This window comes from Cupressus sempervirens, chromosome 5 (genome assembly GCF_028749045.1).
Source record: "Cupressus sempervirens isolate cs-2001-9-10 chromosome 5, ASM2874904v1, whole genome shotgun sequence".
Taxonomy (NCBI): domain Eukaryota; kingdom Viridiplantae; phylum Streptophyta; class Pinopsida; order Cupressales; family Cupressaceae; genus Cupressus; species Cupressus sempervirens.
The window spans coordinates 578,871,524-578,896,138 of NC_143122.1; the positions used below are offsets into that span (position 1 = coordinate 578,871,524).

At 35.3% G+C, this 24,615-nt stretch overlaps 1 pseudogene across 1 annotated transcript in view; it reads left to right on the forward strand.

The window, feature by feature from the left end:
- LOC149557255 (uridine/cytidine kinase UKL1, chloroplastic-like) overlaps positions 1–24,615 on the forward strand; it is a 200,238-nt pseudogene that overhangs the window by 111,009 nt on the left and 64,614 nt on the right. The window contains exon 5 of the transcript XR_016364861.1: positions 15,735–15,853. The product of XR_016364861.1 is annotated as a uridine/cytidine kinase UKL1, chloroplastic-like (transcript). The remainder of the gene's footprint in view (positions 1–15,734; positions 15,854–24,615) is intronic.

Sequence of the window (24,615 nt, forward strand, 5' to 3'; positions counted from 1 at the left end):
TATTCGCCGAAAATAACACAAGTCAGGGTGTTGGGTTATGAGAAGTTTTGGGCAATGTTAACAAGGCTCTGTGTATATTTAGGTGAAATGAGAGAATAATTTGGAATGGATTATTATAAAACATTGTCTTATTCTAACTCAGGTGTCTGCTTGCCTAAGAATTTGGGTTGCATATTAGTAATTTTTGTTTGCTGTGTTTCAAGTTTTTAAAGATTAAAGTATGTGCATCCGTTATTCATCGTTTCCAGTAATAACAGACAAATTGGACACAGGTGTCACTCAAATAACTAAATTCAAAAGGAGACAAACTGGGAAACAAAGATGACAAATCTTATATATGTTGGTGAATGATTCTTTCTCTTGTAATGAAAAAGTTAATCAAAAAAGACAAATTTCAGAAAAGATAAATTTCACATATATTGGCAGAAGAATTTTTGTCAGGCATATACCTTGATAGTGTTCAGTTTTATTTGGATACAAAAGGTTATTTGTTCAGAAGTGGGTGCCATCTGTGTTAACGTCATATATGCATATTTCGCAGCGGTTGTATAGGCTTTACCTTGGAACGGTAGAATTTATTTTGATGTTTAAGACAGAAGTGTATGTTTAATGTATTTGTCACAAACAAAATAAAATACACTTAGTGATGGGTCAGAGATTGGTTAAGTATACTAAAATGTTCTAATTAACTAATGAGCGGTTGGCATACTTGATCGCAGTTAGAACCGAATATGCTTTATATATGTGTGCTTCATTCAGAGACAATGGATGTGTGGAAAAACACGCCATATCTGGAATAAGGAGAATATCAAATTACAAGTGCTGTTGTATGTTCAGTGATATGAGAGATGAACAAGTGATCTGAAATCGCAAGACAATTTTTTCTAATCTGGAAAGTAAAAGCCTGCAGATGTTTGTTCATTGAAGAAAATTTAAGAGAAACAGATATATGGAAGGACGACATTTGTTATAAATGAGTTCAGGTATATATATGAATTGTGTATTTTGAATAAGAGCTGATATTGTTATTCTGACAGTTATGTTTTAAAACTGAGACTGTTAGAGGTTATCAAGTTGTTTTTGCAGAAGTACCTTCTCCGTGTTTTCCACAGATTACTTTTACAACAAAGACATCTTTAAGGCATTCAAACAGATCTTCTTTCAATTGTGATAAATTTGTTTTGGTCCGAGTTTAATACTCAAATATTGCACTCCAATATATATTGTTTGAATTCATTCAGAAGTATTTTACAGTGGGCTAGTCAAGAGTGTTTTATATATCAGAGATTCAATTTGATCATTTTGTAAAAGGTGAATCAATTTGAATGTTTGAGTTTATACTCAGTTTGAATATGTATGCAGGAGTTGAAGCTTTGCGAGTTTAAATTGGGGCTTAGACTATTGTATAGTCAGTGCTCATATAAGATTGTTGGGTTAATATTCAGGTTGTATGAGTTGAAGCTTATATTGTGAAAAGTTGAATAGGGGTTTGGAGACTCGTTAGGGTTGCAGCCCTTAAAACATTGCAATTGGTTTGGTACTGGATTAGGAGGTTTGGAGACTCCAGAGGGTTGGTGCTCTTGAAGTTGTAACTGGTTTGAAGATTTGTGAGGCTGAATTAGGACAGTAGATCCTAGCAGTCTTTGTGTTGGTGGTCTTTCCTGCATTGGGTTTCCACGTTACATCTTGTGCATTGTTTCTTTGCATTGTCTTTTATTTACTTTTGTTTCTGAAAAAATAAAATGCTCAGAAAATCAGACTAGACAGCAAGTTAAATTGGTTTAAAAGATTATTGTACACTCCTAATTCACCCCCCTCCCAGGACAGTAGATCCTATCAGTCTTTGTGTTGGTGGTTTTACCTGCATTGGGTTTACATGTTACATCTTGTGCATTGTTTCTTTGCATGTGGATTAGGACAGTAGATCCTAGCAGTTTTTGTGTTGGTGGGTTTTCCCGCATTGGGTTTCCATGTTACATCTTTTGCATTGTTAATTTGCATTGTCTTCTATTTACTTTTGTTGCTGGATAAATAAAATGCCCAGAAGATTAGACTAGAGAGAAAATTAAATTAGTTAAAAAGACTATTGGACACTCCTAATTCAGCTCCCCCCCATAGGACAGTAGATCCCAGCAGTCTTTGTGTTGGTGGATTTTCCCTCATTGGGTTTCCATGTTACATCCTGTGCATTGTTTCTTTGCATTGTCATCTATTTATTTTTGTTTCTGATAAAATAAAATGCTCAGAAGATTAGACTAGATAGCAAGTTAAATTGGTTTAAGATTATTAGGAGTGTAATCATGTTGTACACCTTGTTGGTGGTTCATTAGCAACTGACAGGCATTTGAACTTGAAAAAGCATTTATCATTAGAGCTACACCATAGGTTGTAACTGGGCATGTTATAAAAGAATTGTCAATAGAAGTGTTTTGGTGAAACTGTAACATGCATGACTGATGATACCATGAAACAACTATTATAGTAATGTGAATTTGGTAACCATGTGAGGAATTCAAGAGTGATGAATCATATCAACTTCTTGTCAACTAGTTAAATGTTTTCTCACTTAATTTTAATAAAGGAATAAAACAAAGAGAAGGTACAAGGATACAAGTGCAGGGGGGCAAGAAAGGAAGTTCTGCTTAATGCATGCATTAGAGGTCCAACTTTAGACACACTGATAAGTTTGACACTTCTAATAGTAAAGAACTATGTTTTTATAGGTTCTTCCTTTTCCACCATTTTAGAACACTTGGCTTCATCAACTTTAGAGGACACACAGAATGATTTATTGCTTATAATGTGTCAACCTGATATATAAACAATTTGATTGCTCATAGAATGAATCAAACAGAAAACATGTAAAAGAAAGGTAAGAAAAGATGTATATCAAAATTTTAAATAATAATCATATCATTACATAGTGAACTTCAAGGGAAATAGAAATATATTTGAATTGAGACTTTGTAGTTGAAACTTGTTGCCTTTGGGCATTTTTGATGGTTCTTTTATGACATGTCTGCACATTGAAAATGGAAACTTTTTGAATTTTTTGCTAATTTGTTTATCAATAACCATGTGAAATCATAGTTGCAAGACTCAGACTCAGCTTGGATTTAACCAATTGATTTTTGACTTAGACTCAGATTTGGTGACCGCACTTGGGAAAAACTTGACAAATTGAAAAATCTAAGAAATTCAAAGAATTTTAAAGATTTAAAGTTGTTTTATGCACTCTTTAATAAACAAATCTTAAATACACAATAATCTTGTCAAATAGAATCTACTTTTAAGTTACCGATTCGGGTTCGAGTTCAGGTTCATGGGTTCGGACAATATTGTTTTTCCCATTTTGGTTCGTGGGTCGGTTTGTGTGTGTGTGCACTGTGTATATATACATACAAAAAAAAAGAGAAACATGCATAATTGCAAAACTTAGTCATTTCATAGTATGAATATATGTTGCTTGATCATTGATCAATACCAAATGTCAAAGATATACATTAATCTCATCAAATAGAATCTACTTCAAGTTATTGGTTCAGGTTTGAGTTTGGGTTCATGGGTTCGGGCAATATTGTTTTTCCCATTTTGGTTCGTGGGTGGGTTTGTGTGTGTGTGTGCATTGTGAGTGTGTATATATATACATACAAAAAAAAAGAGCAACGTGCATAATTGCAAAACTTAGTCATTTCATAGTATGAATATATGTTGCTTGATCATTGATCAAAGCCAAATGTCAAACGTAATGATAAATGGAAAGTGTTTAATAGTTTATCAATGATCATAGTATCAAATGCCCTTCAAGGGTCAAATGGGTCATCAAACAATGAGGGATCAATGGCTTCATCGCCGGCTGCACTTATATCTAGATCCTCATCATTGGAACAAACAACCTCTACAAGCTTCTCTTAAAACTTGCAAAATGGGCACACCAAAATGAGAGAGCAAATGAGAGATTAGATGAGTGAAATGTTTTTTATTAGGCTCCTTTTATGTTATATAATTTAAAATAAATAAATATTTTAAGTTGTGTTATTTCATTTTTTGGACCCTACTGTGGTGAGTCCTCCTGGGTTCACCCAGATTTGTGCTAGCAAGGATCCGAACAGACCCACAGTTTGAAATCTAGACCTTGCCCGGACTCTCAACGAATTCAGACTTGAATCGGGACCCGTGCAAATCCGAACCTGAATTCGGGTTGTAGGGTGCAAACCTAGCTTCGTAGATCTACTTTGAATACATACACAAGTTTACATTGATCACAGGAGTTTAAATGCATATTTTAGGCTTAGTTGAGGGAAATAAGTTAAACTAACACATTAGGAATATAAAAGTGTCAAATGCCCACAAAATTCATGGAATATGAAATCCATGTCATTGAAAGTTGAAAACAAATACCAAAATAAAGCTAGAATCTAGAAGTCTAAGGCTCAAAGGAGCTTTTATCATAGCTTGCAGACTTGGACTTAGAGAGCACTTGACGAACCCAAAATTTACTTGATAGCTTTGAAAGTATGAAAAATAAATTCTCTAAAAGAAACATATTTCTTTTTGTTATTAAATTAAAAAAATGATATGTGAAAAATACATTTTAATCTAGGATGTCCAGTTTGTTAGTTCTGCCTCTAGGACCAGGGCAAGTTTGAACTGGTCTGTGGTTTTGGTTCGGTCCCTTTGACCGAGGCAGACCAAGATATTTTTCATGGAAATACGCACATCTTGCGTTGAACTGAGCCCCATAGATGTCGTTTTAGTCATTTTTTTGGCAAATTCTATAAGCTTTTAACGTCCACAACACTAAAAAGTGGATTTGAGAGGCTTATGTTGACTTCTCATTCTCATAATGCCCTACCTAGAGATCCTTGGAACAAGGATAAATAAAAGCCAATATAATTTTTTTTCAACAAGCATGCAGTTAAACAACATCAACATGCAATTAATCATAAGATCGCAATGGAAGACTTAACCAACCAATCCAGGCAACCAACGAATCTTCAAGCGTCACTACTTGCTAATGCGTCCAAAACCAACTATGAGAGTTTCTACAAACAAGAGACCAAAGATCTCTGACCTGTTGGGGCCTAGGAAGGGGTGTATCCCAAGAGGGTACCCAAAACAACCTTCGGCTCTCGACCAACAAGTCCAGAGATACCTGCTGTTTGCTCGAGCAGGTTTTTGCAAAGATGTCAGGTGATACTTTTTCAGTATCATATGACATTTCATAGTACTACCGGGCGATACTTTTCCAGTATCATATGATAGAAGTTCTTATAACTATCGTGCAATAGTTTCTAGTATCGTATGATTTTTCTCCTTAAGGCGTGCGATACTTTAACAGTATTGCCCAATGCTGAACCACTGTCGCCCAGAAATACAAAGAAACAACCCGACAAACAATTAGAAGGGAAAAAGAGTTAGAACCTCCACATTGGGGAGTACCGGATTCACAATAATTGAGGCTTGGACACTCAAATATAGGAAATACAATACATAGGGAGGAGAAAACATCTATCCATCTAATCCATAACAACATATCAAAGAACATGCGGAAACCAACATCGCAAAATACATACATGGTTTGTAAACCAAAACATCTAAAACTCGTACTCGGTTCCTCCCAACCGTAATGGCATCATGAGACTTCATGCATCCTAGCCATCCCCTAAGTGTAACATCCCAAACTGCCAATCAGATAGTGGGAGCTGTCTTATGAGGGTTTTACTACTACAAACATAAGTAACATCATAAGGACAAGAAGATCTAACATGCTAATCTATCAAGCATAGATACTCCAATTAGTAATGAATCACACCATCTAACCATCTGCTAAAACATCACATACAGGAATGCATCAAAAGAACTAACATCATCTAACATGATCCAAGCATTCTAATAAAAGCATAAAGCACAAGGAAACATACTTCGGAAACCCGAAATACCAAGTGAACATCAAGCATCGGTCTCAACTGGAAACCGTAGGCCCATTCTTGTCGTGTTGATGGAGATAATGATTTAACCACAAACACACATAAAACAACATCCATGGCTAACACTCATGCCAGACAGTAAGAGGATAGAAACCAAGATCATGAGACAATGCAAATACAATAGGTCCTGGTCACACACTCTATGGGTCAACTATGCAGGGACTCTAGTGGAGTGTCATAACTTGCCATCGGGTAGCGCAAGTACTTCGAGCCTTCGATCAACTCCCTTGGGAGGTTAGACTCGCAATGTATCTTCGATCAACTCCTGTAGGAGGCTAGATACTGTGCCTTCGATCAACTCCCACAGGAGGCCAGACACACACATCTTCGATCAACTTCCTTGGGAGGCCAGGTGTTCCATAATCTTATCTTTCATTAAATTTTATGTAACAATCAGCTTTCTCGGGTCTTAATTTACAACTAACATACTCAATGAAATACAATTATTACTTCTTTTTCATAGGAAGACAGTTAAATCAGTTTCGTTCATATAAAAGAGATTGATGGTTAAAATCAGTTAATCAAAATTTCTTAACTAAGAACTTAAAATGCCATCAATGAATTACTATAGAAATTAAAATACACATACCATAGAATTTGAACCAAGAAACATTGTAAGGATGCTTCTGCAATCACCCAGATTAGTCCACAATTACCACTATAACAATATCATATAACAACTTCCATCCAATACTACCAAATCAAAATCAAATGATGATTATCATTAAATACCACTATATAAAAATTAGGGCATCAGATACCATGGTATTAATTAGGGCATCGATTGCCATTGGATCATTTAGGGCATCAGATACGACTAGATTATTTAGGGCATCAGATACCACTAAATCAATTAGGGTTTCAAATACCATTGTATCCAATTAGGGCTTCACATACCATTGTATCATTTCTTTCCTTCCGATTGCTTAACTATGGCAATAACTCAAGATTAGAAAATATTCTCATATATAAAAAAAATCCATAAATCTATCTCTCGCATCTAGGTGTAAAGATAATTGCAATGATAATATAACTCAATCAATCTTACCTTCTTGCATATACATCATAAAAGTGATAATTTCGATAACAATTGAATGTATAGCTTATCTTTCTCCGTTGTTCGTCCTACAACTTGGGGAGAGGTGAAACATTGTCAAGGGCTTAACCACCCAACCTCAGACCTTAACTTATTCCCCACACAATCTCTAATGAGAAAGGCCCTCCCTACTCGGAATTGGACTTGGAACATTTGTCATCTACCGAACAATTCTGGTATCTACACCACTCGACTTGATAGTAGGAGATTACAATAACATGACCATGCATGAGCTATTAAATGATATTATTCTAGATTAAATGTATCATATATGACTTTCATTTTTTAAGTCATTACAGACTCCATCTCACCTCTTCACCCTTTTCCATGGCTATATATCCGATGAATCTTAGGTGCTCGGATCTCAGAGCAATTGACTCTGTCTATTGATTTCCAACAAATTCATGAATAACATATATGTTCTAGCTTATCTCAATTTGTGATTTGGAAAGGATATTCTTGAAGATTGCAAAATTTATTGTTTCATTATTTAATTTAATCATATCTGTTTTCTCTTCTGCATTATTGTAGATTCATTCCACCTCTTCACCATTTCATGGCTTCTTTGCCAGTGAATTTCTCGGTGTCTATAAAATTATGAGTATTCTGTTATTATTTACACCTCTTCACCATTTCATGGCAATCTTTGCCAGTGAATCCTAGGTATTAGAGAATCTATAAGTATTCTGATTTTGTTCGGAAATTGTGATAGCATGGTTTTTGATGCTGGTTCATACAAACATTGAAATTGCTACAGCTACCATTGAAGTCAAGATGATAATACATTCCACAGAGATAGTACTAGGAAGATCCCGATGACTCTTAAGGGATTGCAAGAGATTAGCAGCAAAGCATTTGATTTCAAACAAAGTATAGTCGGCTATAAGAAATCTTAAGACATACAAATGCATGTAGTATCTTACTCATAGTCCTAGCAATGCATATCCAGCTGCAATTCAGACTTAAACTTCAGAGAAGAAGGAAAATGAAAACATACAGTGTATTAATCAAGTCCTAGCTCTGTGAAGGCGGCTACAGTCGGTCTTAAACTTGGGAAAGAAAGGAATAAAGAAAACACAAAGCATGAGGTATATCCTGAATATGTTTGTTCCTTGAATTCTGAATTGCAAATCTGCTCTCCTTTAGACATTGCAGATGTATCAATGCAAAATTATTTATTCCTCAATGACCGAGTACATACAACAAAATTGCTGCTTATAATGGACGTTTATGATTGAAGAAAAGAGACTTCGGCACATGAAAAAGATTTGGAAGTTGGGTGTATGAACTATACATCCCTCTCTTATTGCGGCTTCCATAGATGGTATTGTAGGTATCGGCAATAAATAAAAATGAGGAGAAGTCGGGCATGGAGTAATGAAGTTTGAATCGCAAGGCAGGAAGAAGTCGGGAGAAAAGAATGTGTTTTCGACTCCTCTCATGGCTTCCTTAAATGGAGAGCGAAATATGACTCCTTGGCTCCCATCGGTTACAAAAGATTAAAGTCGATTGAAAATTCCAAGCATTAAATTTGATTAAAACTAAAAGAGGGAAAGATAAATAAAAGGTTGGAAAGATTAAAGTTTGATTTTTGCCAATTTATCATGCCAAGTGTTTAATCGGTTAAAAGCAAAGAATATTAAAAAGAAAAGAATAGAGTTGGAAGATTATAGTTCGAATATTATAATTCAAATGTTATTATATTTTGAATATTATTATAATCATATATTTATATATGTACATGAAAATATATTAACAGGGTGACATCACTTCATTAAATTATTATAATAAAATGGTGCCATATCATTTTTATATTTATATGCACTTATATAAATATATCTATTATAAGATGAAAGATCAAATTAAACCCTTTAAGGTACGTTTTATATTTTAACTCAATTATTTATGTTCCTCAAATTATTTATTTAAATAGCTCATGCAGGTCCCATAGCTGTATCCTGTTTCAAGTCGCTAGGTCCTCAACCCCTCCGCCCAGTGATGGTGATGCTCCTGTACCTAATTCTTTTTTGATAATGCTTCCATCCTTTTGACATGTTTTCTACAAGGAAATTTTCCGTAATTAAATTATATTATCATAATAAATTATTTAATCATAAATAATCATAATGGTTAACCATCTTCTCAATTCTATGAATTCGTGATATAAATGATCAACTAGCTTGTTATCTTCACTTGAAATTATAATGATTAACCATCTTACCATTTCGCAAGATTAAAATAAATTAAACTACCAACTGACTTTCATGTGAACCTCAATGGCTATATTTTAAATTAGGTCAAAAATTGGGATTTTTAGTACCCATTTATTAATTTAGTTATCACTTGTTAGAGCTTCTTCACGATACCTTGTCGGAAAACAACCCGAGTATACGAGAGAAGCCACTGCACACGTCTACCCTACATACCCATGCTCATCTCACAATGAGTGCCCAAAGGCAATGCAAGTTTCCATCCCAACCCCAAATGAACAATCCCTCAACCGAACTATATCCGGGAGTTCGGGTCTCGCAAGCACCCATCAAATGCACGCGCACGTGCTCATGTGTGGGCACAACCAACTACATGAAATAATCACATAATACCAATGCAAGGGTTGGATATGAGAAATGCAACAATCAAACAAGTACAACAATCTCACTCAACCGGCCTATATCCGAGAGTATAGATTCTACACAAATCCTAGTGTTCATGAAAATAAGAAGGGTTCGATAAAAAACAAAACAACAGGTACAAAATCACTCAGCCAAATGCAAGTTGGGAGTATGGATGTAGCACACATCCCAATGCAAACATAAAGATGCAACAGTGGTTAGATAGAAATCCTACGGATAATCTAAATCCACGACCAATACCATGCCAAGAAACCTCGAGAAAACTGGGCGGCACACAAATTGAGGTGAAAACTTCAAAAACCCAATGTTGACGAAAATCAACGAAAATAAAACTCATTCTACCCTCGGGTAAATGAGCCACATAAATCCAATAAAAATCAGGTTTGGATGTTGTATGCAAAAACAACCAGCTTAACAATGCAAAACCCCAAATCGCCATCTTGAAAAATAGGGAAATGCTTGTACCTGACCAACCAGGTAGAGCAAGCACTTAGAAACGGAGGTGAACACTAGTTTTCAACCTCCAAACGAATGACTACCAAAAACAAAAGTAGAAATGAAGCTGAAATAGTAAAACAGGAGAGCCCTACCTGACAACCAAAAGGGCAAGTACGGGAATCTGAACAATAAAATAAAAATCTCGCAGAAACTGCTGAAAATCACTGCAATCAAAGGCCTCCCTGAGATGGATCCAACGAGACCAATCTCGTGACGATCCCATGCCCGTAGCTCCTACAACGAATAGAAACACAATCCTACAGAAGAGGATTTGGAAATTTGCTCTCAATTACTATTTCCAAAAACTGAGAAGTGAGGAATAAAATTCATTTTTTGGATATGTATTGACTTTTCGAGTGAATAAAGGATTAGGGTAATTAACCAGGGCACCTAGTTAAACCCTAAATCAACCCAAATGAAAGCTGGCTATTCCAAGTAATTGAAATTCAACTATGACAAAGCTATTGGGAATTAAATAAAATAAGATAAAGCCCAAAATTCCCTTAAACCAAAATCACAGAATTCCTTAATAACTTTCACGACAATTGTGAACCTCTAAATGCATAGAGATGCTCACGGGTCTAATCACACAATGCAAATGAGTCCGGATTTATTAAATCACTGGAGGGTTTAATTTAAACAATTAAATAGGATACGTCGACCAGATAGAGATGACATTGGTTAAATATGAACAGTTGAATCACTAACTCCGTGTGCCATTACCAGGGACATACATCCTGCACACTAAACAACACGATCGAGTGCAATTGCATATAATAATATAGCCGAAGCGATAATACATTAAATCAAATTAAATTTCCATTTATTTAATTGCACTAAAATAATCCATTTACATCACTCACTTTCGCATAAAATATCACAAGACAAGAATGAAGTAAATGACCATAGCATCAAATCCAAGTATCCAGAATCCAATAAGTCCATCATATAAACATAAACAGAGTACATGTTTGAATACCAATAACCAGATATCATCATAAAGCATCATGTCACATCAATATGCATCATCATGCAGATATAATCAAACTGAACAACATAGCATCTAACATCTATGATACTGGCAATCAAAATATAGTATCTGACCATCAGGTTATCTCAAATGTCATCTGACATGAGTGTGAAAGTATCTCTCGAAATCAAAATATAACAAGGTACAAAATGCAAATACGGGAGGCACTACATTTGTGGTGTGCAAATAGGTTATTTTGTCAAAAGAAAGAGGAAATAGGTGGTTAAAGAAGAGTCTAGTTATGTGATGTCCCCTTTTAGAACGAGAATTTAATAATTAAGTAATACAAATTTAAAAATAAAATAAATAATAATAAAAATTAATGACTAAAATGTAAATAATTACAATGATTAAATGAATATAGAAATGATAAAATGAATGAATGAACAACTAAGATTAATATAATCTATTATTAATATTATTCTCACAATTATATAATATTTTAATTTATATCTTTAGTCAATAACATAATATATATCCAATAAATCTCTCCATCAATTGATAACATCATAATATAATTAAATAACCATAAAATAGTTATATGCATAAATAAAAAACTAATAACTATTCATCAGTACAAGTCATGGGCAAAGACTAATAAGAGTTATAATTTGAATAATACTAAAAAATACCTAATAAACAATAACTTTGTAAAGATGTCGATATATCTATGTGACTATACAATTAGACATAAGGTTAGTCTACAATCATTTGGGAGAGAACTCTTAGGGGTTCTAGGTGCATATTTTGATAAAAGGGTACATACGAATGGGGAATATAGGAGCAGTGATTAAGATTTGACTAGAGGGGAAAAAAAAATCAAAGCTTCTAACCTAGCTTACAGTTGACTTAGCATCCGACTTGGAGAATTGATTTGACAATCTAGTCATTGGGGATATAGAAACATTTTTTCATCCCTTAACATTTATTGGATCGGTTCAACTCAACACCTGTCATTCAATAGTAATGGGCTGCAAATGTGTAATTATAGATTGGAGAAGGATCCAACGCAGAGATCTTTGATGGTCTACAACCTCGTAGCATGTGGGATGACCAATCAACAGTTATATCAATACAATCAGCAGCTACATTGTGAGCTCTCATACTATCAGCAATTTCATTATTTTGAAGGGCATTATGTTTTGCAAGTAGAGGATCAACACTACATAGGTGTAGTGCCTTTATAGTTATTCGTTGAAGATTCATATTCACAAATATAAAGACAATACCAACGACATTGTAAGTGCTGGCAGCAACACATTCTTAGGAACCACAAGATACTTAGAGATATTAGATCCATTGGCAACCTCATCATCATTTCATAAGATAAAGCTAGATAACAATTAGTAGAAGATCAATATATGTTCATACAGAGATGGCCATATCACTACATCAGTTAATGTGAGAAACAAACTTCACATCGACAGGTTAATTAGTGTTATAAACTATATATTTGAAAATCAAGCCGATAACATTTACATATGTGGGAATCAGATATTTTGGGATCAAGATAAACCTTTCAAATTGTGTATTGTAGAATGATATCCACATAGTTGAGATCCATGTTTTATATCAATAATTTATTGCTATTGCATTCCAAATGCATATCAAATCTAGAAATCAAGGCTTCAACAAGTATAGTTGACGATTCAATGGTGCACAACATTGAGATCACCATTGTGAGGAAGGTCTTGAACAAAAAGAAGTCTTCCACAATCAACATTATGAGACATTTGCCTAATACTTCAAAAGCACTTGATGAGGGGACAATATAGGTTGCACAAGGAGGATTTGGAAGATTGATGTGTGGATCTTCTTCAAGTGTTTTCGCTTCATTCATAAACCTTTGCAAGCTTACAATGAGTGGAAGAGGTAATTTCTCATTCCATCTTCTTTTGTTTTTGTTTAAGTTTTTTTTTTTTTTAAAATTTCTCTTTCATTGTCCGTAAGCTCTACCAATTTGTTTTCAGAAGTTTTCTTTCTCGTTCTTTTATATTGATTATGTATACAATTTCTTGCCATTGGAAAAGGAACTATAATGGCATCTACCTCCTCCTCAGTAGACAGTATTGAACAAAGAATATGATCCAATTCTGATTCTTCTTTGTGGAAGTATGTTGATATTGTAAGACCCCTTCCAAGTGGTGGTGCATTCTATTGGAAATGTTAGGGTTGTGATGTAGAAAGGAATAGTTCATATATTTGTGTTGCAGGCCAGCGTGGTAGGCCATTTGTGTGGATACCCTAGAAGAGTCAAGAAATGCTATGGAAATAAGGGTGCACCTATACCAAATGCAACAGTATTAAAATATATTGCAAGCATGAGGCAACAAAAGAGAGAGAAGAACGTAGGCAAAATACATTCAGTGGTAATAATAGTAAAAAAAAAATAGCAAAGGGAATGCAACCCCCCACTACCAATGTTGTGATAGAAGACCATCCCTTTTATACTACCTTAGTTGGCCTTGATATTGAAAGTGAAGCATCCTTTACACACAAAAGAAAGGGACCACTAGAAAATGCATTTCAAGATTAGGGTCGGGAAATTGTCGACATTGATGTGGCAAGATGCTTGTTTGCAAATGGGCTGCCTTTTAGTGTTGTTCGCTCTCCATATTGGAAGAAGATGTTGAAAAGTGCCAAAGAAGCTCCAAGAGTGTATAAGGGCCCCAATTATGAGAGTGTGTTGGATCAAGAGGTCAAGGGGATGGGCAATCAATTGAAGCCCATAAAGGGTTCATGGATTGAGACGGGTATTAATTGTTTAAGATGGGTGGACAGATCCAAGAAATCGTCCCCTAAGCAATGTCTTGGCGGTGTCCCCTAAAGGGGCAGTGTTTTTGAAATCAGTGGATTGTGAGAGGCAAGTAAAAGATGGGTAATTTTTTGCTAATATTCTATGTTTTAAGCCATCTTGAGAGTAGTAGCATATAACATCAAAAAAGATTGAGAGATATTTTTGTTGTTTTGAATGGATATGTATTATTATTCAGTATTCTCAGGTGGTGGATGTCATGCATTTTTTGTGAAGTAACTTTCGCATATGTGAGAGATATAATTGTTATATTATTTTTCACCATGCCAAGTTGTGTAGAACTCTGTTGGTGTTTTATATTGCAGTATGCAGCTGGCTGTAGGGAGATGATTAAGCTATAGTGGCTGGCTAATAGGGCATTTTCGTAACATACATCCTTTAGGATTTCTACCTACTTTATTTACATGCTTGAATGGTTGAATTATCTTTTCATGGAAGGGTTTCCTGTAAGAATCCCAGATATATGTATGTATGTATGTATATGTATATGTATATATTCTAAAAAGAAATGTTAAAATATGTAAAATGCAACATTAAATGTTGAGGTTAGTGTTTAGTAACTTGGTTAAACCATCATAACTATGTGTGATATAAATATGTAATGAGATGATGATGTCGCCAACAGATTTTGATGCGGTGCATTGCTAGTACTATTTGCTGCAGTATATAATATCATGTGATTTTTTTCCCAGTTTTCTTTTCCAGTTATTTTCCTTCACATAAATTTGTTTACATTAAAAAATAAAAAATGTAGAGGATTGTACTCTTCTTGCTTTATGATTTATATATTAGCTGTCTATGGTAAGTTAAACTTAAGAAGCATGCAAAATTGGAACAAGAGATGCTAGTCAAATTAACATGACTAAGTGGAGGTGTTAAAGATAGAGCTCAATAGTCAGTACTTTCTAGCAATTTCATTTTATTGTGGGTTTATGTCTTTAATTGAGTTCAGCAAGGTTGACTTTTAAAACATGTTATTAACAATCTGTCTGCCTACGTTCATGTAATTCTGTTGAAGAAATAATAAGCAATGACTTTCCTCTCAACTAGTTACCTTCCCAGCATCTAGTCTAGTTGTAACATTCCTAACCAGTCAAATACTGCACCTAAATTCCTATGCATTAAATGAACTGCTATGGGTAACCGAAAGATATTGATCTCTTGGTTCAAGTTTTTTGTTTGAATTGTGAGCCTGAAAGTTTGCAATTACACAATGCAAGTGTTTTAAGTTGGTCAGGTATTGTGGTGTGCAGTTAATCCATACCAGCTATACAAATTTATCTTGGTCAAGAGATTAGAGTTATATTATGAATCCCGAGGATTGCTTATTAAACCATGCTTTATCATATCACAAACTCCACTGCTGTCCCTGATCATTGCAAATTTATATCCTGGCTGAGAAGTGTTTCGGTACTTAAGTTTTACTTTGTGGTGCTAAATTTAATTAGTCTCATAATAGACCACAATGGAGGAAAACATTAAATTTCGAGGGTTTGTATTTGTCAGATTCACAGAATGTGGTGGTATCACAGGTATATTGTGTTTTGTAGATAATAAAACTAACCATATTTAATGTTTCAAGATTGATCTTTGCAAGGTAAAATAATGACAAACATTAGAGCTTATTTCATTCATGAATTTTTCTTATTATTCTTTATATTTCTTTTTTCAGATGCATTTGACACTGAACAACTTCTTGATTGCATCACCAAGTTGAGGCAAGGGCAGTCTGTTCACATTCCAATTTATGATTTTAAGAATCATCAAAGGTGTACTGATAGGTTCCGTAAGGTATCTCAGTTATAAAATTGATAAATCTTTGATTTTGTTCATGCAATTTCAGTTTTTTCTTCTAATATCGCATTTAATATTTAACTACACAGGTGAATTGGTTTTATATAATAAGACTTTTTTGAGAGACAATAAGACATATATAACTTAAAATGCTAATTATGAAAATATATTTCAACATAACACATCAAATACAACATACTTGAGTGTAGCAAAATTTAAAATTGCAACACAAACAAGAACCATAGAACATTCAACATAGTAACATTTAATTTTTTAAACATGCTAAGTTACTAACATAAAATACACAGTAACATATGAATCATGTTCAAAACTTCTACCAAAGATTCAAAATTCATTGTTCAAATCTGAAATATCATAAAGATGATTATGATTAATATAATGAATTATAACCAATATGAAAATGAGTACAAATGGTCAAAATCTGATATCATGTCAAAATGTAAGAATGGGAGGCCTCTAATCATCCTCCAAGCCAAAGTCCTCATCACTAGAACTACTGGTGTGATAACCCGGATATGAATATTTTGCAAATAAATAAATCAATAATATATTTAATAAACAAATAAATCAATTAAATGAAATATTTAAATAAATAAGTCAAGATACGTAATATCTGCTCAAACATAAATTGTATGATAAGTATTAAATGATAAATAAATGTTTAGTAATAAATTAGTATTAATTATGAATAATTATTAATTAATTAGGAAATGATTATTAATAGGACCGATGGGGACAGAGGAACAAATTCTCTGTGGCTAAACCCACGTATACAGCCACGTCAGCATCTAATAAAACAATAGTGACGAGAATAACTGCGTTAACATGATCTCCAGGCTTCTAAGAATATTGCTTCCCTTGATGTTTACAATTTATAATATACTTTATTACTGAACACAATGATTAATTATTAATCTTAATAGTTTTGGAACGATGCAACCAGAAGAAGTCGTTGATATTAATCAAGAAACACGTTGCTAAGCAGAACCTATCATCCTTCTCAGATATAAGGACATAGACCATTTGTTCTTGGAGATCATCAAACATTCTGAATAAACATTGAAAAGATTGCAGGAGGAGTGGTTAAAAACTACTATGGAGGATAACAAGGAACATAAATAAATATCGCTGCAGAACTGTATATCAAATATAATGATATCTAAAGGGGATATCATTGAATAAGAAAAGGAATTTAATTGGCATCTGGATTGCAAACTATATACTGCATACAATTAGAACTCTTACATAGCCAGCACCAATGTAATATCCCTTTTGGATATTTTCCAATAACCCTTGATAAAAATGTGCAGTTTTCAAAAGCGAACAGAAAACCAATACTTGATACAATTTCCAGAAATTTAATAGATTTATAACCAGCAGATTTGAATACAAAAAAACTCAGAAAAGTTCGTTTATTTCCTCCAATATTCAGAAATACATACACAAATCAGGAATTAACACAAATTGTTGTCAAGTAATGTTACTGTATTATACAACAACAATACAATAACGCGCAACAATCCAAGTAATCCAATGTTATACAAAAAAATAACAGTCAGATTGGAAATATATTTTATCCTGTAAGAAGGCTAAGTTTGTGTCCAACCTTCAAAGATTTTTCAAGGGTTTGCGTCCTAGAAGAAATAACCAGCAATTGTTTCCAGCTCCCAGATTAATATTTGCTTTGAATATTATAATCTTCATATATCCTCCCATGTAGAGTTTGTTGTACCTTTATCACTTTTCCCAATGTGATGCACGCATCTTTAAGCAATGTGGGATAAAGCACCTGTTTTGTCCTTTAGTCACTTAAATGAACATAGTACTTTTTAAATAAAGTGACAAGTTGAATGAACTTTTAAAGTCACTTAGCTAGTAAACCATATAATCGTTAGGCATTAAAATAATTGACCAAGCGAACTCAGATAAGCACGTGCAATGGCTCGTTGGAAAGCTCTCGGCGAGACGCTTCCAACCCAACACTGAGATATCATGGATACTGAGCTCCGTTTACTAAAAATAGTAAGCATCCAGACAACCTGCCATAACTGCTCAGATGGGTCTGAAATTGGAAATGTCTACGCCAAATCTCGAACTAAACTCCATAAAGAACCTTCTTGCCCCAAAACCTAGGCGAAGTGAGTCGGCAACATTGAATTATAATGTCCCAGAAAAAGGGGACATTACAAAGCCTCCCTTCTTAAAGATTGCTTGACCTCAAGCAATCCGCTCATATCTACAGAAATCAAATGCCAGGATCCAATACTCGCCTAGAGAATGGGGTTCTACTCCTCAGTTGATATACCCCAGCATGCATCTTCCCAAATTTAGAATGGTGAAACAATACAATAGGAATCAATTTACCAAATAACTGAATGCCAGAATTTCAAGTCTCACCATAAATGGACACCAACTGCCATGTGCTGCTGCCCTATGTGCCAATACCCTCAGTCAGGATGAAAGCCTCCCTCCATGAGTGACCCTGCGAATCTCTACTGTCGAGTGAAGATGGGAGCTCAACAATATACCAATATCCACGCCAAGATGATAGCAACCCAACTCTTCAACAAACTCCTTGATAAAAAACAATACATAGGGATGCTCCACCTGGATCCCAAGTGAGAACTCGTGCGTTGTCTGAGATACCATTGACCAACTCCTGTAATATCTGCACCACTGTACCACTGTACCACTCCGGCAATATCTGTACCAATGACAATGGGAAATCTAGCCAATCTGACTCCACCACTATATCACCCTGGTGGAAACAGAGTAATCCTAATCTCTGGAACTCTGATGTGTTAGAAGGCTGAACCACACAGATCATAGTCACAACATAATCCACTAGATGTAAGATACTGTTAACATATGGAGACCCAATCAACCAATACATCGTGTCAAACCTATCGTCACCTGGATCCCAAAACAATCGAACCCCACATCCATTCACCATATAGAGGTAAAAATACCCGGTAGTGTCTATAACACAACATCTCTCTACAGCTCCCGCTAAACTCCCATGGATGTGATAACTAACCAAACCATCATGCCAATTGACACCATAGTCGTCTTGTAACCATGTACCCATAAGAGAACTTTGTGACATAGAAGTAGCAAACCATGTTGGATACATATCAGCATGATGTATAACCGACAGCTTTCCCTGCAAGTAATCCCCCACAAACAGCTGAGTTGGATGCTTGCATCCGCTAATCCCACCTTCCGAAGATGGTGAATACCCATCCCACAAAGGATGACATAATTCTGGAACCAACCCACACCGATGCATCATCAAGTCCTCCGTGCGTGAGTCAAAAGAAAAATGATGAGCACTCCTCACTGTGTATTTGCGGTAAAATGTTCCAACTTTTGTCAATGACTCCACTAAAAACACTTGAATCAAGCATCTGATCCCTTTGACTCTGAAAATCAACAAGCCGGCATCCAAAATCAGCTGCATGGAATGAAGTGACAGATTTGCTTCTAGGAGATGGAAACAAATCAACATGAGAGCTATACTTCCAACCGGATGACACTCTATGAATGCCTTGTGTGGATGACAGAGTAGTATTGTGTACTACCACAAAACTCTCAGGAGAATCCACCATTGTGACACAAGAGCTACCAGTAAATTGTCTTGTATCAACTGTCACGACACTAACCTCAAGAGAACTTGATACAACTAGTGGTTCTCTACTGTTCTCCACCAAGGTACTCATCCGAGCTGAAATATCTGTGATAGATGTAACCACATCCCTACTACAACCCATGGATATAAAATTCTTATCAACTGCCTCTGTATGTAATTGTACTATATCTGTAGTTGGTGGAGATTGTGCCAAACTCAACTCCTCTGTAAGCTTCTCAATCTGTAATTGTGACTCTTGAAGGGCCAACTAGGCACTCTGTAAAGAGTCCATAGTCACCTCAAGCTCATGATTGAGCTTATCAACCTTCTCCTCATTTTCTTGCAATGCAACATAACAAATGCGATCCCATTCGAGAAGAAAATCTCTATCTGCAAGTAGTTGTATGTAATTTTGTTTCATCATTCCAATCGCTTCTCTGAGTGCATGTATCTCTGCAAGGGAAAAAACACTATCACCATGCTCATCTGTCAAAGGAGTACTCCAACCATAGGTGGCCAACATTTGATGAGCAACATCAAAATGCTTAACGGTTGTGGCAACCATCCTATCATTAACCTTCAATTGGCTTGCTAAATGATAATCCCCTTGTGACGAAACAATTCCACACAAATCTTCAAATTTGTCATCCGCATAGTGATATGAGGCTGAATGAATGTCACTCACCAAATGATAAGCAACATCGTGTATGCTATCATCTAGGCACTCCTCAATATCTAGGGTTTTGTTGCTATGCACCTCATAGGATGGCTCAACTGACAAGGTAGAAGCTGTTGATATAACAATATCTTCATACTCTTCCACTTCCAAGGTGGCTGCGTGTCCATCAACATCATGATCTTGGGATTCATTGTCATCAAATGAATTTTCTGATTCGTTTTCTAAGGTCTGATTTTTTCCCTCCATAACGTCAGTTGTATGATGGTCACTAACTATTGAAAATTCATCATAGAGGCTTCTAGATGCTATAGGGACCTCTTGTTCCTCTTTCCTTTTAGTACTATTATCAAGTTGATCAATGACTTCCTTATGTAAATTTTTGTACCTGTCCTTTGCAAGGAGATCTCGAGCCAATTCATAATATTTGTTTTTCATCATATTCGTCTTGTTTTGCAGTTCTAGCTGAAAGTCCACATAATTAATGAAGGGTAATTCTTTTTAAAGCTTTGACGGAAATTTGTTATAAACATCGTACAGTCTTCTCACTTCAGTTTTACATTCATCAGGATCTTTGACTTGCCCATTACGAGAGTACCTTGAATTGTTATTTTTTTGAAGGTTTGTTGTAGCCATGTTCTCGAGTTTTGCGTCTTCAAATCTTCCTGTCTTTTTATGCTTGTAATGAAAGACTGATCAAGATCTGCTTGTACTGCTGCATATTAACTAGTTACTGAACTGTCACCTGCAGATGACCTGCACTGAGATATGACCCTCCAACCACACATCCCTTATTCTAAACTTAAACTGCAGGTCTGCACTTAATAGTTATTTCCTTTCCAATATTATTTGTAGGAATCTTATCCTTTATCTGCCTCCTATCAAAAACTAACTCAAAATAGTTGGGAGATCATTTATCAGATTAAAAGGTCATTTCCTATCATTGTGGTTAAGCCTGAAACCATGGTAGAAAGCAACAACAAGCAACCAAGAATCACTGCGCACAACAACCAAGGAAAGCCAATCCTTTCATTGCATACCACCTCTTGCAAAATCGATACCCAAAGCAAGCTCTGGAAGTTCTGGTGGAACTTCTTTCGCGGACAAGTTTCTGAATGAGCTCTATTCTGATTTTAAGGTTCAAATGTTGAGAGGAGTTTTAACAAACAGTTTCCATGCAAAATCTGGAAGTGTTCATGTTAATTCTGTACTGATTCTTTAACTATAATCAGTCCTTGCACTTGTATTCCTTAAGAGATTCAATGATCAGATAACAACACTATAATGTGCCCGTTAATAAATTTACTGCTTACAGCAATTATCCTGTTCAATTATTAGGCAGACAACATACTGGAATATTTGCGAACAGTTGTAATCCTTCCTTGTTATATTGGAAATTTTTCCCGTACACCTTGGAATTGTAAAATCAGACTCAAAACATGAAACAAACACTAACGAGCAACACTAAATGTCAATGTCTGTGCAATACTTCTCAAATTCATAGCTTGCTGGCATGCACATTATTACAAACAGTTGGCCAGCAATGCAAAATCACTGATAAAGTGAAGGAATATTTAAAACAGGGTCACATTACTCATTAAGTAATGACATTGCCAGGTAACATTCCACTAATAAACATTATTAGCAAATGCAGTTCACTGGTAATGTAGATGAAATGGACTTATCGTCACCATTTTCTTGGCAAGGGAGTTGGGACCAACATGGAGGTCGATAGTGTTGGTCATAGTCTCCACCCAATTACTATTCCCGTGTGCAAATGTAGTCCTGTTTACGGCTTGAATACTGCTCCTGACCACTGTATGGTTAACATGAATCCCTTCCAGTGTAGTCACAGACACCCCATGAAACTCCTCTCTGTTTCCAGAATACTATTCATGCATTGCCCGTAAGGGGAAAACAGGCAGACTATCCACGTGCCTTTGCTGCGGAGGTTTATTTCCTTCCTCGCGCCCACAATATATTGGCAAAAAAACGACGTCCTGGTACAAGTCGAAGGTCGCGGTGACTTCACGCACTGTGTTTCCAACCCGTGTGCAAAAACATGTGCCAACTATGTCGGGAATGGAGAACGACACCTCTTCCCAGCCGCCCAATACCTCAACCACGAAAAGTTACCATATTTCCACTCCTAGCTGAGAGCAATGTCGCCTTGTCTATGGGTCTTGCCTCATAAAAAATCACTTGTCGATTTCCTACCCAATACCACTATAAAATGCCTAGAATCAGTATTAAATCCTGCTTGTTCCCTAATAATCACTGGGAGTACGTGATGATTTGCACACTCCACCAAGTACGTCTAGGCTATACTCCACACTGTACTGTATATCTAGTGCCCATTCTCTGCATACAACCCTCCAGTATTCACATGAGGAATGAAGAATGAATTTCTCCACTCACTAGATATGAAGAGATACTGCTCAAACTTTAACTTTTGCAAAACCGATAACCAAGCTGTTTATAAATACCACTGTCACTGCTATCGAACCTCATAGGCTAGCAAGACCTTAGGCTCTGATACCACTATAATATCCCTTTCGGATATTTTCCAATAACGCTTGATAAAAATGTGCAGTTTTCAAAAGCGAATAGAAAACCAATACTTGATACAATTTCTAGAACTTTGATAGATTTATAACCAACAGATTTGAATACAAGAAAACTTAGAAAAGTTTGTTTATTTCCTCCAATATTCAAAAATACATACATAAATTAGGAATTAACACAAATAGTTGCCAAGTAATGTTACTGTATTATACAACAACAATACAATAATGTGCAACAATCCAAGTAATCCAATCTTATACACAAAAATAACAATCAGATTGGAAATATAAATAAACCTTTTAGAAGGCTAGGTTTGCGTCCAACCTTCAAAGATTCTTTAAGGGTTTGCGTCATAGAAGAAATAACCAGCAACTATTTCCAGCTCCCAGATTAATATTTGCTTTGAATATTATAATCTTCATATATCCTCCCATGTAGAGTCTGTTGTACCTTTATCAATTTTCTCAATGTGATGCACGCATCTTTAAGCATTGTGGGATAAAGCACATTTTTTTGTCCTTTAGTCACTTAAATGAACATAGTACTTTTTAAATAAAGTGACAAGTTAAATGAACTTTTAAAGTCACTTAGCCAGTAAACCATATAATCATTAGGTATTAAAATAACTGACCAAACGAACTCAGATAAGCACGTGCAATAGCTCGATGGAAAGCTCTCGACGAGATGCTTCCAACCCAACACTGAGATATCACGGATACTGAGCTCTGTTTACTTACTAAAAATAGTAAGCATCCAAACAACCTGCCATAACTACTTTGATGGGTTTGAAATTGGAAATGTCTACGCCAAATCTCGAACTAAACCCCATAAAGAACCTTTAGCCTTGAAACCTAGGCGAAGTGAGCCGACAACACTGAATTATAATGTCCCGGAAAAAGGGGACATTACAACCAACGGGCAAGACAAAGAAGGCATTTAGATTATCTGACAGAGCGTTGCATCTCTGTGACTGGTAACAATATGGCCTATTTTCTTAGTTAAACATATTAATAAATTATAGAAGAAATAGCAGATCATTATCTTTAGTGAAACACACATGCTCCACTAGATATTATTTCTAAGTTGCGAGTTGCAATGCAATAGGGGAGAGGCTTGTGTAAATCCAGCCAATCAGGAAGCCCCAGGACAAGATAAGGATGAACGACTCTTAAGTGCCTTGCAAAAATGTCCAAGAAAGGCTTAAGGGCTTGGATCTAAAAGTCCTTGAGGCAAAATTGCTGAGTTTGGTGTCTAAGTAACGTATTGCAGCTCAACATTCTTATAAACAAGAATAATAACTAGGATAGCATGGTTTCTCAATTCACATACATAGCTCATCACTAATAAACCTATAGTTATCTTTATAACATGAATTAAGTTAATGTAATCCAATTCAATTATATTAAACAAGGATTCATTTATGCATAACTAGTTAAATTTACTTGGGGACATTTCAATTTGTATCAGAGCATTCATCCTACCATCCTATTAATGCACCAAAGCCAAAGGGCACAAAGGGCCTTAGAAAGAGAATAAAAGAGAAACAAACATGTGAACCAATAAGCAATGAACTAAGAACATTCATGGAAATAACGATCAGGACATTAATGGAGCAAAATGAAAGAGTACTGGAACTCATGTAAGAATTGGAAAATGTGAATAATTCAATAATAGACCTGAGAAAACCTTGTGGCAAGGATGCTAGTACAAATCATTTAGAAAATAATAGTTGAAATAATACAGCCCAAACTAAGAAATCATCTTTCCTATCTAGACAAAATGTTCCAAGGAATGAAGAGGAAACCAATCACCTTCTTAGCAGCACAAAAGAGTTAGAAGAGACTTACTCAAAATTAAACCCCGAAGTAA